Source organism: Mustela nigripes, chromosome 12 (assembly GCF_022355385.1).
Source record: "Mustela nigripes isolate SB6536 chromosome 12, MUSNIG.SB6536, whole genome shotgun sequence".
Lineage (NCBI taxonomy): Eukaryota > Metazoa > Chordata > Mammalia > Carnivora > Mustelidae > Mustela > Mustela nigripes.
The window spans coordinates 54353465-54373336 of NC_081568.1; the positions used below are offsets into that span (position 1 = coordinate 54353465).

The 19872-nt window shown below is 35.3% G+C and overlaps 1 pseudogene; it reads left to right on the plus strand.

Annotated features, from left to right (window-relative positions):
• The first annotated feature begins 18366 nt into the window (after positions 1–18366).
• LOC132027820 (heterogeneous nuclear ribonucleoprotein A1-like) lies at positions 18367–19538 on the plus strand (annotated as a pseudogene).
• Positions 19539–19872: the final 334 nt, after the last annotated feature.

Here is a 19872-nt window from a genome sequence, read left to right on the forward strand (position 1 = left end):
ATATATCCCACTTGGTTGTGGTGAATAATCCTTTTAATGTACTGTTGAATCCTATTGGCTAGTATTTGATGAGAATTTTCGCATCTGTGTTTATCAAGGATATTGGTCTGTAGTTCTCCTTTTTGTTGGGATCCTTGTCTGGTTTTGGGATCAAGGTGATGCTGGCCTCACAAAATGAGTTTGGAAGTTTTCCTTCCATTTCTATTTTTTGGAACAGTTTCAGGAGAATAGGAATTAGTTCTTCTTTAAACGTTTGGTAGAATTCCCCTAAGACGCCGTCTGGCCCTGGGCTTTTGTTTATTAGGAGATTTTTAATGACTGTTTCAATCTCCTTACTGGTTATGAGTCTGTTCAGGTTTTCTACTTCTTCCTGGTTCAGTTGTGGTAGGTTATATGTCTCTAGAAATGCATCCATTTCTTCCAGATTGTCAAATTTGTTTGCGTAGAGTTGCTCATAGTATGTTCTTATAATTGTTTGTATTTCTTTGGTGTTGTTGTGATCTCTCCTCTTTCATTCATGATTTTATTTATTTGGGTCCTTTCTCTTTTCTTTTTGATAAGTCTGGCCAGGGGTTGATCAATCTTCTTAATTCTTTCAAAGAACCAGCTCCTAGTTTCCTAGTTTCGTTGATTTGTTCTATTGGTGTTTTTTGTTTTTGTTTTTGTTTTTGTTTTTTTGGTTTCTATTTCATTGATTTATGTTCTGATCTTTATGATTTCTCTTATCCTGCTGGTTTTAGGGTTTCTGTCTTGTTCTTTCTCCAGCTCTTTTAGGTATAGGGTTACATTGTGTACTTGAGACCTTTCTGCTTTCTTGAGAAAGGCTTGTACTGCTATATATTTTGCTCTTAGCACTGCCTTTGCTGTGTCCCACAGATTTTGAACCATTGTGTTTTCATTATCATTTGTTTCCTTGAATTTTTTCAATTCTTCTTTAATTTCCTGGTTGACCCCTTCATTCTTTAGAAGGATGCTGTTTAGTCTCCATGTATTTGGGTTCTTTCCAAATTTCCTCTTGTGATTGAGTTCTAGCTTTAGAGCATTGTGGTCTGAAAATATGCAGGGAATGATCCCAATCTTTTGATACCGGTCGAGACCTGATTTAGGACCCTGGATGTGATCTATTCTGGAGAATGTTCCATGTGCACTAGAGAAGAATGTGTATTCTGTTGCTTTGGGATGAACTGTTCTGAATATATCTGTGATGTCCATCTGGTCCAGTGTGTCGTTTAAGGCCTTTATTTGCTTGTTGATCTTTTGCTTAGATGATCTGTCCATTTCAGTGAGGGGAGTGTTAAAGTCCCCTACTATTATTGTATTTTTGTGGATGTGTTTCTTTGATTTTGTTATTAATTGGTTTATATATTTGGCTGCTCCCACGTTGGGGACATAGATATTTAAGATTGCTGGATCTTCTTGTTGGACAGATCCATTGAGTATGATATAGTATCCTTCCTCATCTCTTATTTTTGTCTTTGGCTTAAAATCTAATTGATCTAAGGATTGCCACCCCTGCTTTCTTCTGATGTCCACTAGCATGGTAAATTGTTTTCTACCCCTTCACTTTCAATCTGGAGGTGTCTCCAGGTCTGAAATGAGTTTCTTGTAGGCAACATATAGATTTGTTTTGTTTTTTTCTCCATTCTGATACCCTGTGTCTTTTGATTGGGGCATTTAGCCCATTAATATTCAGGGTAACTATTGAGAGATATGAATTTAGTGCCATTGTATTTTCTGTAAGGTAACTGTTACTGTATATTGTCTCTGTTCCTTTCTGATCTACTACTTTTAGGCTCTCTCTTTGCTTAGAGGACTCCTTTCAATGTTTCCTGTAGAGCTGGTTTGGTGTTTGCAAATTCTTTCAGTTTTTGTTTGTTCTGGAAACTTTTAATCTCTCCTTCTATTTTCAATGATAGCCTAGCTGGATATAGTATTCTTGACTGCATGTTTTTCTCATTTAGTGCTCTGAATATATCATGCCAGTTCTTTCTGGGCTGCCTGGTCTCCATGGTTAAGTCTGCTGCCAATCTAATATTTTTACCATTGTATATTACAGACTTCTTTTCCTGGGCTGCTTTCAGGATTTGTCATTAAGACTTGTAAATTTTATTATTAGGTGACGGGGCGTGGACCTATTCTTGTTGATTTTGAGGGGGATCTCTGCGCCTCCTGGATTTTGATGCTTGTTCCCTTTGCCATATTAGGGAGATTCTCTCCAATAATTCTCTCCAATATACCTTCTGCTCCCCTCTCTCTTTCTTCTTCTTCTGGAATCCCAATTATTCTAATGTTGTTTCTTCTTATGGTGTCACTTATCTCTCGAATTCTCCCCTCATGGTCCAGTAGCTGTTTGTCCCTCTTTTGCTCAGCTTCTTTATTCTCTCTCATTTGGTCTTCTATATCACTGATTCTTTCTTCTGCCTCATTTATCCTAGCAGTGAAAGCCTCCATTTTTTATTGCACCTCATTAATAGCTTTTTTGATTTCAACTTGGTTAGATTTTAGTTCTTTTATTTCTCCAGAAAGGGCTTTTATATCTCCCGAGAGGGTCTCTCTAATATCTTCCATGCCTTTTTTGAGCCCGGCTAGAATCTTGAGAATCGTCATTCTGAATTCTAGATCTGACATATTACCAATGTCTGTATTGATTAGGTCCCTAGCCTTCAGTACTGCCTCTTGTTCTTTTTTTTGTGGAGAATTTTTTTGCCTTGTCATTTTGTCCAGATAAGAGTATATGAAGGAGCAAGTAAAATACTAAAAGGGTAGCAAAGACCCCAGGAAAATATGCTTTAACCAAATCAGAAGAGACCCCAAATCATGGGGGTGGAGAAAGGGGATAAAAAGAGGTTCAGAAAAAGAAAAAAAAAACAAAAAAAGAAAATGAATAAAGAAAAAATGTAAAAAGGAAAAAAATATATATATATATATATATAAAACTAGTTAACATTAAAAAAGAAAAGGGTAAAAGTTAAAAGACAATTTAACAGAAGAGGGAAAAAAATTGAAAAACAACAACAACAACAACAAATTAAATTAACTGCAAGAGTAATGAATCATGGTGAGAAAGCCATGAGGTCAGTGCTTTGCTTACTCCTCCTCTGGAATTCCGCTGCTCTCCTTGGTATTGAACATGCACTCCTTGGTAGGTGAACTTGGTCCTGGCTGGATTTCTTGTTGGTCTTCTGGGGGTGGGGCTTGTTGTAGAGATTCTCAAGTGTCTTTGCCTAGGCGGAATTGCACCGCCCTTACCAGGGGCTGGGCTGAGTAATCCGCTTGGGTTTGCTTTCGGGAGCTTTTGTTTTTGTTTTGTTTTCTATGCTTTCTGTAGAGTCTGGTGTTCGGGAATGAAAATGGTGGCCTCCCAGTCTCCGGCCCAGAGGAGCCGAGAGCCCAGGGCCCTCAGAGAATAGCGCCCAATCACTCTTGTCTCCCTGGCCTCCGGCCTCGCTCCGAGCTCACCGAGCCTGTGACCAGTTCAAGGTAACCCCAAGTTGAGAGCTCACTCCTCCCCTCTGTCTCTGTAGATGGCTTCCCTGTTCTAATACCTGCAAGCTCTGCTTGACTCAGATACCCCCAATCCTTCTGTGATCCTGCGGGACCTGGGGCCACACTGACCCTGCATGGGCTTCACCCCGGTTTAGCCTCTGGAGCGATGTCCCTCAGTGGAACAGATTTTAAAAAATCCCGATTTTGTGCTCCGTTGCTTCACCGCTTGCTGGGAGCCGGCCACTTTCCCAGCAATCTATTTTCCCATGTCTTTGGATTCACTTCTCCGCCAGTCCTACCTTTCAGAAAGTGGTTGTTTTTCTGTTTCTAGAATTGTTGTTCTTTTCTTCATGCTCCCATTGGATATGTAGGTGTTTGCAATGTTTAGATAAGCTATCTAGCTGATCTCCTGCCACCTGATGTAGCCTCAGCCTACTACTTCTCTGCCATCTTGACTCCTCCCCTCTGTTTTTGTGATTTCTTTATCTGACCTTGATTACAGGGTGATTGTGGCTTCATAGAATGAATTTGGGAGTTTTCCTTCCTCTTGTATATTTTGGAATAGCCTAAAAAGAATGGGCATTAACTGTTCTTTAAATGTTTGGTAGAATTCATCTGTGAAACTATCTGGTCCTGGACTTTTGTTTGTTAAGTGTTTTTTTATTACTGATATAATTTCATGGCTGTTGATTGGTCTGTTCATATTTTCTGGTTTTTCCTGCTTTAGTTTTGGTAGATTATATGTTTTTAAGAATTTATCCATCATTTCTTCTAAGTTGTCCAGGTTTTTTGCATATAGTTTTTCATAATATTCCGTTACAATACTTTGTATTTCTGTGGTGTTGATTGTTATTTCTCCTCTTTCATTAGTAATTTTGTTTATTGAGACCCTTGTGTTATTCTATTATTGATTTGTTCTTATTTTTAAATTTTGATATCATTTTATTTTTGCTCTAATCTTTATTATCTCCTTCCTTTTACTGTGTTTAGGTTTTGTTTTTAATTAGCTCCTTTGCAATACTTGGAACATCTAGAAGGATAGGTTTATGGCTTAACTATATTGGTATCCTTTGGTGAGGCTCAATGCTTGGCAACTTCAGGGAAGTCTTCTCAATTAATAACTGTTGCATGAATAAGATATACTCTGCCTGTCTGTAGGCAATTTTAGTTATTACCATGAAGTTTGCATCATTTTTGAATTACAGTATCACAGTTTGTGATAGTGGGTGGGGATTTAAGGTAAGAACGGAATACTAATGAGGTAGAATATAATACTGCCATTTAAAGGAAGGACCTTACCCCCCGATTAAATATGGTTTTATTTCTAAAATCATGTACATATTTAAATTTTGTTAAAAAGCTTTGTAAGTATCCAACAACATTATTATATGTATTATTTCTAAAAGTTTGGTAAGATAACTATGTCATACCTTGTTTTTCTTTTTTTAATCCTTAAGCATTTCTAAGATAAATTTTACCAGGTGGTATTATATGTACAGTTGACCTTTGAACTTTGAGAGTCCACTTGTACTTTTTTTCCCAATAAATACAATACAGTACTGTAAATGTATTTTCTTTTTCTTATGATTTTCTTAACACTTTCTCTAGCTTACTTTATGGTAAAACTATAAGAATACTTAATACACAAAAATATATATTAATCAACTGTCATATTGGCAAGGCTTCTGGTCAGTGGTAGGTTAAATTTTGGGAAGCAGAAATTACCCAGATTTTCAACTATGCAAGGAGTCAGTGCCCCTAAGCTCTGCATGTTCAAGGGTTGACAGTATTTCATGAACTGCTGAATTTGGTTTGAGAAGAGTTTATTTAGGACTAGGACTTTTCCATCTAAATTATTAAGGGAAAGCAAGCTATGGTTTTCTTTTTGCATATATGTGTAGAATGAACAAACAAAAAATTCTAAGTACATTGTTATCTTTGAAACTTGCTCTTTTTGTATGCTCTGAAACATTTATATATATATATGATAGGAATAATTTACTATTTGACAATTTTCACTGGAAATTCCTATAAAACTACCTGAAAAATATTTTGTGAATATTCTACTTTGACAGCACTATCAATTTTCTACTTTAGTTTTACACCTAATTAGAATTGACTTTGATGATTTTGATCATACTTTCTGATTCTCACTTTAAAATTTTCTAATTTATTAACATTGATTGTTTATTTTTTTCCTTGATAGTTGCTATTTTACTTTACTTTAAAAATTATGTTTGGGGCACCTGGATGGCTCAGTCAAGAGTCAGCCTTCAGCTCAAGTCACGAGGAATCCAGCTCTGCACTGGGCTCCCTGCTCAGTGGGAAGCCTGCTTCTCCCTCTCCTATTCCCCCAGCTTATGTTCCCTCTCTTACTGTGTCTCTCTCTGACAAATAAATCAATAAAATATTTTTAAAAAATAAAAATTGTGTTTCCTTTCTAGTATTTTAAATTAAATTTACTGAGAAGTCTTTTCAAAAATTTTAGAACAACTTTGCTGTTGTGCTTTTTCCCCCTTACGTTGTCTTAATGTGTTTTTCCCTTCTAGCATTAAATTGTATCTAAAACATTAAGCAATATGAATTCACCACTGACCCAAGCTTTGACCACATTTTATAAGTTTCAGCATATGGTATTCTCTAAATTTTATGTTTTAAGACTTGTCTGTAATTTTAAGCTTTAATTTTATTATTTTTTTTTACTTAAGTGATTTAAAGAGATTAATTTTTTTTTTTTAAGAGAGAGAGAGAGATAGAGTACAAACAGGAGAGAAGGACCAGCAGGTAGGCAGAGAGAGAGAGAGCAGGCTCCCTGCTGAACTGGAAGCTCAGGTGCAGGACTCTATTTCAGGACCCTAGCATCATGACCAGAGCTGAAGGCAGACACATAAACAACTGAGCCACCTGGCATCCCAAAATTAATTTTTTTTTTTACATGTTGCTGAAATTTGTTGTTGATTTCTAGTTCTATTTTATTAAGTCAGAGAATATACCTCTAGCTATCTCTGAATGCCTAGTTGATTTCCTAAAAGGGATGGATGATGTTTTAGGATTGGTTCATTCTATATGTAGATGGTGAAAGTATGACCCTTATCTAGTGTTTTCCTTTTTTTCAATTTCATTAAGATCTCTGAACTTAAAAGGGAATTGAATGTGAAAGGATTAATGTTTTTCTTTTAAAAGTAGAGTTTATTTTTTAATTCCTTGACTTTCCAGTGGCATTCTTTCTGGATATTGTTTTGCATTAAATTAAATTTCATATCCTAGGTTTGATATATATTCTGGACGGATGCTTCCTGTCTAAGCCAACAGGTATTTGCTTCCAGACCTGATATGCTTACTGGGAGTTGGTTCCTGGTACATTCACAGACAGTCGTTTATTTTTGCTAGTATGACAAATATTTTAGGAAAAGTAATCCTCCAAATCTTCTGTTAGACTCAAAAGACGGACTGTGTTTGCACATATAGGGTGTCTGGTGACTTCTATCATGTTCTGCTTCTGACCCTTATTCACACTATACTGTACATCATTGTTTCCAATAAGACATCATTGAAATTAACTAATTAGCTTTTACCATTAATATTTTTTGTTTGAAGTATATAGACCTTCCAGTGTTTCAGCAGATATGAAAGCCATTATTTCATAATGATTGCTTTAATCAAAGAAAAAAAAGTAATATGAGGTGGTAATGATACCAATTTCTATTTTAGAGCAGTATAGAAGTTGTTTGTTTGTTTTCCAGAATACAGTATTAGTCTGCACCAGGAAACAAAGTGATCTGAGAGCCTAGTTGGTTTCCAACTAGTTGACCTTTGGCTGCAGTTAAAAAACAAAAAACCAAGAAACTTTCTTTAGTTTGTCACCAGTTTAAATAAAAACATATCTATTGTTCCCCATCTACACCAGATTTATAGAGCACTGTTATAGTACTTACTAAATTGATGATTACAAAATAAGGATTATTTTTTTTCCTGTTTACAGTGTAGACTCAGAGTGGAGGAGGAACATGTATAGAATGAAAATGCCATTCAGAAATCATGCTTCAGCAAAGTAGGCCAAGTTAAATGTTGGATTTTAATAACACACTGCTAATTATGCTTTTCTTTCTGCCTTCCACAACTCTGTACTTACACATCCCATATAAGAAATGGAACTTTTTGATATTTCCTAATATTTTAAAGTGATAAACTGAAATTACCCTTTGAAAGACATAATTGTTAGTAATAAAAAGCTGCTATATTTCTCTACTGTGAAGATGTATTTTAAGCACAAACAGGATACTTCATGTCTTAGCTGTACTTGTGCATCAGTTAAATTAGAATGCTTTGATGTGTTAATTATTTATCATTCTAAATTATGCATCTTCTAAAATTAAAGAAACACATAACCTATAATTTATTATTCATTTAGCATGAAACCGTGTTTTTATGTGGCTGTTTCTCTTCTAGGTACAGATTTGTGTTTTGATATAAAACTTATCAACATATGGCTTCAAATACATGATGGGAAAGTTCAATTATTTAAAAAGATGTACACACAAAACCTATATCATTTGTTTTCCAGTTCAGTTTTACAATTTTATATGTAATAATGTTCTGCGCCTGTGCTGTACATCTATATATCTATCTCTGTATATATGTATGTATTTAGTTTCTGTGAAAATAAACACACTAATGTAAATGCGTTACATTTATAGTCAGTTGATGCAAATAGAGGATTTTCTGTAATGAAATATGTTATTATGTAGATTTTATTACTTCTTTTTTTTCTTTTTTTTTTGCTCTTATGCTCATTATTTTATTTGTAATAAATTTTGCAACTCTAAAAAAAGAAAGAAAGAAAAGAAAGAAAGAAAGAAAGAAAGAAAGAAAGAAAGAAAGAAAGACAGACTGTTCTTTTTTTGGGGGGGAGCTATTTTAATTTTTTATTTTTTATAAACATATATTTTTATCTCCAGGGGTACAGGTCTGTGAATCACCAGGTTTACTTCTAACGGGAAAGATTCTATATTCTTATCCATCTCCAGATTGCACTGAAGGGAACTATATTAGGAAAACTAAGTAGAAAAATACAATATCCTTTACCTTTGTGATCTAAAAACAAATAAATTACCTCGTTTATCATCTAAGCCCCTTAAACAAATTAATATGTTAAAATTAGTGTTAATTATTGATGTATGTGTTAATCATAGCCCAAAGAAGAATGCAGTAAACATCTATAGACAAAAAGTGCTTCCTAGCTAAGGACTTGTATTATTTAGGAATATTTATGCAAAAATATTTATGTAAATATTGAGAGACAAATCTAAGGAATAATTTTCCAACCTTAAAGTCTTTCTCCAACTTTGTTTAATGCCATATTAGAAGTCATAACCCTTCTTTGTCACACAACCTTTCCAGAAGAAAAATGACTGAATTGATTGAATTGATTGAAATGATTGAACATTTATTGAATACATACAATGATGAACACCAACTATTGTCCTCCATTTATATTTCATACCTTTTGGAATATTTCTCTATAAATTAAACTTTAGGACTTTTTAATAGAAACCTTCATCCTTCTAATACAGTTATGGCTTTGAATGTTATTTCTAAAGTATAACTTTGCTGACTGTATTTTCAAACCCCAAATGGACCAACAAGATTCCAAATGGTACTGTTTATGGGGAAAATGGATTAGTATGTTTGACTTTATAACTAATTAAAAATCAGAGAAATGTATTTATTTATACTTAGTACACATTTAAAAAATGTTTTGACGATAGTAGGCTCCAATCTCAAGGAATCTTTCCAACACAGGCTTTTGTGTACTGTTTCAAATAATTTCAAATGAACAGTTGGGTAAGGCAGACTCTTGGAAGAATTCACAGTCTATTTACTATAAACTCAATAAATTGCAGAATATATTGAGGGTAAATGAAGAGGTATAATAGAGCCATAATGTGGTAGGCAAACTCTAGAATGTACCCGAAGGATCTCTATGTCCTGAAAACCTCGTGTCATTCCTTCCCTTATGTGTAGATTGTACTGAATGACTCCTTTCTGATTAAAAGACTGCTACAGAAGTTAGGTGTTGTTACTTTCAAGTTCAGATTATATAAAGCTGTAGCACCAATCTTGGGTGCTTTCTGTCTCTATCTCTCTTTCTGTCTCCTTTGTCAAATGTCTTACACTAGGTGATAAAAACTGCTATGTTGTAAGAAGCCCTGTGGAGCCATCTGAAAAGCACCGTAAGGAACTGAGGCCCTGAATTTCAATACATTATAAAGAAATAACACCGTCAGTTAAAATCCCATGAAGAACTACATGATTGCCAACAATCATGTAAGTGACTTAGAAGCTAATCTCCCATTTGAACCTTCACATATGTGCACAGGTGTGGTCTACAGCTTTACTGTGACTTCATGAGAGATATTGAGTCAGAGACACCTGACTAAATTGCAGTTGTATTTCAACCCACAGAACCTGTGAAATTCTAAACTTTTGTTGTATAAGGGCATTAAATTTGGGAGCAACTTGTTTCATAGCAAAAGATAACTACTACCCTAGGCAAAAGGCAGTATCAAGGGGCACCTGGGTAGCACAGTGGGTTGAGCCGCTGCCTTTGGCTCAGGTCATGATCTCGGGGTCCTGGGATCCAGTCCCGCATCGGGCTCTCTGCTCAGCAGGGAGCCTGCTTCCCTCTCTCTCTCTCTCTCTCTGCCTGCCTCTCCATCTACTTGTGATCTCTCTCTGTCAAATAAATAAATAAAATTTTTAAAAAAAAGGCAGTATCAAATACAAAGAAAGTGAGACTAGAATGCTAAAAACTCATGCTATTAAATCAATAAACCTGTTATCATTTTGGTGTTTATAAGAGGTGACTGTTCTCATAGTCTTTTATTCTGGTTCCCATACCTGCAAGAGATTTCTGCTCTCTTTAATCCATTCATAAAATAGTCACCAAATAAATTATTTTTCCAACAAAATATTTTGAATGAGTGTCAAATATTAAAAGACCAGTGTCAATCTTTAAAAAAATAAAATCCCAAGGACAGCAGTATTATATTGAACATCTATTTAAATCACCTTTACTGCAAATTGGGATTTAACCTCCAGTATATTCATATAAAAAGATCTTGCTAAGAGAGTATTAGAAAGTACTTTTGTCAACATTGTTTCTCCCATAATTTCTTATTATGAAAGATAATCATACCTTATAATCTAAGCCACTATTCCCTACAGCATAAGTCACTGTAACATTAAACCTTACTATTTATTGCCTGTGCTGTCTTGCAGCTGACATACCTATCAATGCTTCACTTAGCAAGTCAAAAAGTGATACCTCAGTACCATATAGTACTAGAAAAGATTGAGAAAACTCTTTGTACACAAATCAGCTGAAAGCATAACTTATCTGTTACAGCACAGGAAGATTAAGTATATGGCCATAAAAATCCCTGCAATCATGGTAACTGGAGTCAAAGTTGCCTCTATTGCTTTAATAAATCCTTTAAGTATGCTCTCAATCTCTCAACAATTCCTGACAAAGCTTGTATGCTGTTGTTGTGAATCTGCCTACCTTGAAAGGCCCGATGGTGAATATTTCATGTGGCTTACCACTTCTTTGTGTGTCTAGTTTAGAAGAAGATAGTGCACTGTTTGCTTGTACTTCTTAATATCTTATTAGTAGAAGATGAATTTGTGCTTCTAGACTTCAGCCACCTAATTTTCTGTTACAGAAGAAAAAATTTTATTTTTGCAAATGATGAATTAAGTGATTATGTTTCACAAATTTTAAGGCCACAGACCATTAACTGAGTCTGAGCACTTGTCATTTTACCCATATGTATCTGCCATGAAAGGGGAGGATGAAGTTGTTATAATACCTGACTATTGCCACAAAAGATCCTTCATAAACTTCATTTGAGCAGGGATAAGGCAAAGCCAAATTACTATAAGAATTTACCCTTTCTGAGAGAAATCGATTGCTCATATTTAAATTTGAATTTGAAGTTGTGACTTCCTTGCACTTTATATTTAGGATCCCTGATATAGTGCCAGCCAGAAGATTATGGCAAACCATAATACATTACACTAGAAGAGTACAATAGTTATATATTCTTGTTCAACTATATATAAATATTCCTTTATTGCAGATTTATAATATTAGTCAAAATATCAACACTGGAACATTCAGAAGAAATGGACTATTAAGATACTTCTCTTGCTCGGTATTTCAAGAAAGATCATCTTACTTTAAACTATTGGACATTGATTCTAATTTCTATTTTGGGAATTAAGGCTTAACATTTCTCAGTAACTTAATTAGGCAGGCAAGGTAAACAAAATAATTTGTGGAGTGTCTGATAAGAAATTTCCTATCACAGAGGTCATTCTTCCTAGAACATTAATCCCACCACTTCTTAACTCTAGGGTTTCTTTGTATAGAGCCCTACAACCCACATGTGAATTAAGTGGATTTACAAACCTCTAAGCAGATTACAACATCAGCTGGAAAATTAAGAAAGCTTAAGTTATCAAGAAGTTTTTGGGTTCTTTTAGTTGCAGTCCTGATATATTCTCTTGTGATACCATCTTAGGTCAATCTAGTTTACTTTATTAACATATGGCTTTTTTCATGATGACATAACTGATATTGATGGAGGTTTTTATTGCCAGGAGACAGGTCAAGTGACTGTCTGGTCAGCTTTAGTCAGACATTCTGCTCCTTTTCATTGAATACCAGTTGCATGCTTAATCTTCAGAACATAGCCCTCTGCAGGTACCTCCTCTTCATTTCTTCTGTTTTTCTCTGTGTCTTACTGACTTGACACATTTAATATCTAGAAGCTAAACCTACTATATTTCTTTTACATGCTATATTCCATTTCTGATAGTTATGATTTAGCAATGGACATTCTATATGTAGAGGTCTTACATTACTTTATATAACTTGATTTGCTGATTATTAGAGTTATTAGGTTTCACAAAAAAATACCACTTTGGCATAAATTGTGTGTCAGGAATGATTGTATCTTCTGTCCAGTTTGTAGAATAGAAAGTAGAATTGGTCCAAAGACCCCTATTGGTTGCGTGACTTTTACTAATAAGCATCAAATTGCAGCATTATCTAAAATCACCCAATCTGTTGACTGCATGGGTGTTTCTCCTCTGGTTGAGTGTAACCCTCTATGGCAGAGTAAGGGCAGAATAAGGAGACAGCTAAGCAAGCTATCCAAAATGCTCAAACCTGGCACCAGGGGTCTTTGCACTTTTACCTCCTTCCAGAACACCATTTCCTCCAGGCAGCAATGTCAGTAAAGAGACCAAGCCAAACATGTAAGCATGCACCTTCATGAGACATTATATGTGTTGGCTTGACTGGGGACAAAAAGAATCACAAGTTCTGTAGTTCTGATGACATTCTCAACCCTGAGACGTAGAATCATCTATTTAAACGTAATCAAACTGATTAACTAACCGACAGAAACAGAAAGTCTATCAGAAGTCATTCTTTCTTGCTTCTTCCCCTGATTTACCCAAGTTTTTGCTCATTGCATCCCATAGGATGGTCTTATATTGCCTTCTCTATGGCTGTATTAGGCTTACAAGTCTGGTTCTTCAGCTGGTCTGTTTTAATGTCCTTGGAGTTTAGTTTTTATTGTAGAGATAAGATAAAATTCACTCTTATTAAAATTATGAAGAAGATTTTAATTTCTCCCTGCCTCTAAATGTCCCCAAACAAGTAAGCTTTATTTAGGAGCTGAAAAGATTCTGACAAACTCTTAGATGCTCTAAGAACTGAATATGGTATGCTTTTGCAAATTCAAAGAAGCAGCTTGAAATCAGTACTCAGACCTTATTGACTAAGTAAAACATTGAGGTATTTTATAACATTAAAATGTAAGAAATCATATCTCTAACCAGCTAGATTGTCTTAGTCTATAAATTACTTTCAGTAATTAATAAATTGTTGAGTTATAAAATCTGAATCAAAACCTAGTTTCATTGGGATCTTTTATGGCAGATATAATGGCAATATGGTCTAATTTAATAAAACAATAAGGGCTTTGGTTTACGAATTATTTGCTTGGCAGTGTGTTAGTCTTTGCAGAGAATTAAGTGATATCTATGCATATGCTTAATTTTTTCAATGTATTAGTTAATTGAGACCTTACAACAGCCATTTGAGTTAGGAGGGTCAAACTAAAATTAAGGGTTTACTTGCTCAGTTAATCAGGAATTTGAAAACTTGTCTATTTTCAAAGTCTGTGCTCTGATCATTACCCAGTTCTGCCTTCAAGGGATTTTATCTTTGAGACGTCAGGTATATAGTAAGAGATCAATAGATGTTTATTTAATGAAGAAGTAAATGAAGAAAGGCGAAAGAGAACACAGACATAACACAATTTCTTGTTCTTGGAAAAGGACCTTGGGATTTTACAGGGTTTTAAGACTAGTTACTATTATAGTGAACTCTGCTTCAAGGTAGCCATTTTTCACCTCCCCAGCTCTAAATGTGAAGGTGAGTTAGAGGAACAAGATATTAAATTTGACTAATTATCATTTCTGGTAAGAAGGAAGAAGAACATCTTTAATTTACTAAGGATACTGTATCTCTGTAAAAAGAAATTATGTCTTTAAGCACATAATCATAATTTATCAAGTAGGTAGGGTTAAAGCTTGAAAATATTATCTGTAGAAATACTGAATTAAATAAGATTAAGTTTTAAGTTGCTTCCAGCTTTGAGCATTTTGTGGGGAAGTTTTGTAGCTCTATGTCTTAGGCAAGTAAAATGCTAAGGTATTATAAATTTGGTTCTTCTGAAATTTTGAGAATCAAGTACTATATCTTCTCTGACACATTACAAGATGAAGGAATAGATATCTAGCAAAAAGTAAAGATGCATGACAAAAGATACGTCAAATGGATGGATTCCAAAGGTCATGGCAAGTGTGTCTTCAATGGTTTTTTTTGTTGTTGTTTTGTTTTGAGTTAAATTAATCATTTTAAAATCAGTTCCTTAATGTTTAATGTTCTAGGGAAAATATTGGCCCCCACAGATGTCATAACATTGGAAGCTGAAAATGTTACTGCAGATGGCAAATGAGGTTTTCATATGTGATTAAGTAAAGGATCTTAATGGGAGAGTTTATCCTAGATTATCCAGGTTGGCCCAATGTAATAAAAAAAAAAAAAAATGTTCTTTATAAAGTAAAGACAAAAGAGAGAGCCAGAGAAGTTGTGATGATGGAAGCAGAGTTGGGACCAGGTAGAGCCATTAGCCAAGGAATGTTACAGTTTCTACATACTGGGGGTAAGAAAAAAAAGGGGGTGGGGAATTCTCCCCTAGAATCTCCAGAAGGAATGACAGTCCTGACAACAGTTTGATGTTAGCCCAGTGAGACCTACTTTGGACTTCTGACCTCTAGAACAGTAATTTAATAAATTTGTGTTCTTTTAAGCCAGTAAATTTGTGATATTTTGTGACATTAGCAATAAGAAACTAATACGCTTGATAAAGGAAGAAAAATTAATGTTAAATTTTTTACTTTTAGTAATTCATCAATCTGCTAAATATTTCTGCCCTCTGAGTCTTTAGAGGACAAAATGGAAGAAACGATACCTTTGAAAAATAAGTAAAACTAGATGGGTGACCAGTTCTTTTGGATTTGTCCAGGGCTTTCCTAATTTTAGTACTGAAAGTCCCATACCCTGGAAATTCTTCAGCTCCAGGCAAATTGTGATTGTTGGTGATCCTATGATAGGGTGAAAGTCTAGATTAGTCAGCCTGTGTCTTCATGAATAAAACAATGATGAACCCAGCCCATTTTTTGTAGGTCTGTGTTGTATTACATAGAGAATTTGAATTTTAAAAATGGTTTGTATAGTAAAGCATGCAGAAAAAAATTGCCCATGGTCAGAATTTTTCTTGAAAATTCCTTAGGATGAATCTATGTTGAAGACAGGTATGTTTTCTCTCAGCAAGTCTGACATTCCCAGTTTTTGTCCCACAGATGTGATAGATTGCTCTTTAAAAAAAAAAAGACTACTGAATAAACTAGTTTTATGTGATATTTCATATTACAAGATCCCTTTTTTAAAGATTTTTATTTATTTACTTATTTGACAGATCACAAGTAGGCAGAGAGGCAGGCAGAGAAGGAAGCAGGCTTCCTGCTGAGCAGAGAGCCTGATGCGGGGCTCAATCCCAGGACCCTGGGATCATGACCCGAGCTGAAGGCAGAAGCCTTAACCCACTGAGCCACCCAGGTGCCCCAAGTTTATTCAGTAGTCTTAACTCACTGGGGGTGTAAACGTGAAGAGTTGGTTTTTCTCCAATCACTGCTTTCAATCATGGTTTGTCAACATGTTTTTATTGACATCTCCGGCAATTAATTTTCAGTCACTCGATTAAAGTCTACTTCAGTCCTTGTAAAACTTTTCTTTTATCCTAATTATCATCTTCTCCCCATGTAGGCTTAAGCTGGGTTGCAGGAGTGTTAGAAGGTGTGGAGAAAAGGAGGCTTTTTTGTCTCTGAAACTTCCTCCCTCTTTCCTTTCCAGTCTTCTGTATAGCAATGTGCTGGTAATATGAGGAAGGAGAGAAAAATGTATCCACTTAATTGACTGCTATGTAGTCAGTTTTCTCTTGGTAGTTTCTCCTTCTTTGGCTAGGATGGACTGGCCTCTAGTTTGCTCCTTTAGGGCATAGGTATGGATTCATCAGAAGACCACAATGGATCTCCCACTTCCTTCCCTCTAGCCATCAAGAGTGATCCTTCATCCTACGAGGGCTCTCTTGTTCAGTAGACAGTCACCTTGGGTGATTTTGTTTGTTTAAAGAATTTATTTATTTATTTATTTATTTGGCAGAGATCACAAGTAGGCAGAGAGAGAGAGAGAGAGGAGGAAACAGGCTCCCTGCTGAGTAGAGAGCCTGATAAAGGGCTCAATCCCAGGACCCTGGGGTTATGACCTGAGCTGAAGGCAGAGCCTTTAACCCACTGAGCCACCCAGACACCCTACCTTGGGTGATTTTTTTAATGAATTTTTCCCCTGTGGTCTTCCTAATTCTGCACATTTTTTATATGTAATTGTGAGGTGGACTTTTTTCTGAAAAAGAAAAAGTAAAATGAAAACCTTAAAATGAAAGGTTTGAATACAGAAAAATAATATGTAGGTTGTCATCTAGACCACTCCTCCCCTTCTCCACCAAAATGATAGAAACATATATTCAGAACTTTAGGTAAGATCACTTAGTATATATGGATATATACTGCAACATTATATAAACCAGATTCAATTATGTGAGCATTTTCTGTTTCATTCCAAGATTCCTAGAGATTCAAGACAATCATTTTTTGTCTGTAAGATTCAGAAGAAGTAAGATTAAGCAAGAATTCAGAAGTCCACACTTGAAATGTTCTAAAATCTGTAACATGTTTCTACTAACCAGGTGTTTACATTATACAATGAAGCTATAGTTCAATATACTAAAGTGAGTATATTAAATTCAGTCTAATTTAGTTAAGCACGAGTTTAAAAAGATAGGGTTTTTTAAAATAGATTTCTTATGATACTACTTTTTAATAATGATAAATATTTCTAGTTTAATTAATCACCCCACTAATTTATTCCTGCCTAATCCTGTATTTCTTAGCAATATTAGGGATGAGTATCTCAGAAGGATTTAAATAGACTCCATTGGGAATCACACTTAACATGTGAAATGATTTCAAACTCATCTTTCTCCATACTCCAAGTGTCTTAATTTGCTGTTCATAAATCAATATATTTAGAAAAGACTAGAAAGTAATTTTCAGCAAATTGACTAATGTGAAAACAGTTTTATTTTATGTCACCTAAAAATATCACTTTATTTATACCTGAGAATAGTTTATTGTTTCTGTAAATGCTTTAGAATGGTATTTTCAAATAATGTTAAGATTATTACAAGTGTACAAGTAGCTACACTATAATAAAGGGATTCCATGGTCAAAAATCCTTACTGAATACTAAAAATGATACATTCCTCTTTAAAGTTTTGGCACATATTAACATATTGAAACTGTTGATAAGTCCTATAGTATAGAAATCTCTAATTTATTTAACTGAACATTTCTCAAGCATATTTAATCTTGAAATTTGAGGGGGGGAACTTATATTAAAATATTTCAGAGCACTAATGTTCATTAATCTCAATTTTCAAAATACTGCTTGAAATCCTTCTTAGTAACATAGCAGATTTTCAAAATAAATGCCTGGTCTATCTTAATATATGAATATAAAATCAGGAATTTATAAACATTAAGCTTATGTAAAACAGTATTTACCCAACAACACAGAGTTTATATTTTATACTTGGCATATATGTTCTATTGCCTGTACAGAGTTAGACTTAACTGTAGATGAAACTACATGGTACTACTTTTAGAAGTCTTCTTGTAGAACAGGTAATGAATGAATTAACACAGAGGTAATAGGGATGGAGAAGAGAATATAGATCTGAAAGTATTTAACAGGTAACTCAGCAGTATTGGGTGACTGAATTGGATATAGGGACAAAGAGAAATTACTTATGATGGGATGTTCACTGGAGACACAAATGCAAAGATTCATACAGGAGGAGGAAAAGATAAAGCATGGAGATAGTAAGTTTTGTTTTTGATTTTTTGGGATTGCTTCTTTGTTATCTTGATAACAATCAGAAACATATATACAATGGTAATTGAATATATGTAAGAAGTTCAGGGGAAAGATTGGGACTAGAGCTAAGTAATGGATTATCAGCATAAAGGACATAGTTGAGAGATAAGTTCATTAGATAACTCCTTTCTGCCTGTGGGCGCTGCAGAGTAAGCATCATTAGAGTCTCCCTTCCCACTGCAGTCATGTCTAAATCTGAGTCTCCCAAAGAGCCTGAACAGCTGCTGAAGCTCTTCATTGGAGGTTTGAGCTTTCATCGATGAGAGTCTGAGAAGCCGTTTTGAGCAATGGGGAAACTCTTACAGACTGTGTGGTAATGAGAGATCCCAAAACCAAGTGCTCCAGAGGTTTTGGGTTTGTCACATATGCTGCTGTGGAGGAAGTAGATGCAACCATGAATGCAGGGCCAGACAAGGTCCATGGAAGATTTGTGGAACCAAATAAGACTATCTCAAGAGAAGATTTCTCAAAGACCTGGTACCCACTAAACTGTGAAAAGGATTTTTGTTGGTAGCATTAAAGAAGACACTGGATAACATCATCTAAGAGATTATTTTGAGTAGTATGGGAAAATTAAAGTGATTGAGGTCATGACTGACTGAGGCAGTGACAAATAGAGAAGTTTTCCTTTTGTAACATTTGATGACCGTGACTCTGTAAACAAGATTGTCATTCAAAAATCCCATACTGTGAATGGCCACAACTGTGAAATAAGGAAAGCCCTATCTAAGCAAGAGATGACTAGTGCTTCATCCAGCCAAAGAGGTCGAAGTGGTTCTGGAAACTTTAGTGGTGGTTGTGTAGGTGGTTTTGTTGGGAATGACAACTTTGGTCATGGAGGAAACTTCAGTGGGTGAGGTGGCTTTGGTGGCAGTCTAGGTGGTGGTAGATATAGTGGCAGAGGGGATGACTATAATGGATGGTGGTTATGGAGTAGGTGGCCCTGGTTACTCTGGAGGAAGCAGAGACTATGGAAGTGGTGGACAAGGTAATGAAAACCAGGGCAGTGGCTATGGTGGAAATGGCAGCTATCATAGCTATAACAGCAGGGGAGGCAGAGACAGCAACTTTGGAGGTGGCGGAAGCTATAATGATTTTGACAATTACAGCAGTCAATCCTCACATTTTGGAACCGTGAAAGGAGGAAATTTTGGAGGCAGAAGCTCTGGCCCCTGTGGTGGTAGAGGCCTGTTCTTTGCCAAACCACGAACCAAGGTGGCTCTGGTGGTTCCAGCAGCAGCAGTAGCTATGGCAGTGGCAAAAGGTTTTAATTACTGCCAGGAAACAAAGCTTAGCAGGAGAGGAGAGCCAGAGAAGTAACAGGGAAGCTATAGGTTACAACAGATTTGTGAACCCAGCCAAGTGTAGTGGTGGCAGGGCCTCTCTGCTACAAAGAAGACATATTTTAGATAATACTCATGTGCATGGGCAAAAATCCTAAGGACTGTGTTCATGACTAATTGTATATGTGCTGCTGAAGCGAGCACTGTATTTGTGACTAATTGCATAACAGGTTATTTCAGTTTCTGTTTTATGGAAAGTATAAAGCATTCCAACAAAAGGGTTTTAATGTAGATTTTTTTTTTTTGCACCCATGCTATTGATTGCTAAATGTAATAGTCTGATTTTGACACTGAATAAATGTGTCTTTAAAAAAATATAAAAGACATTGTTGAACATATGGAATCATC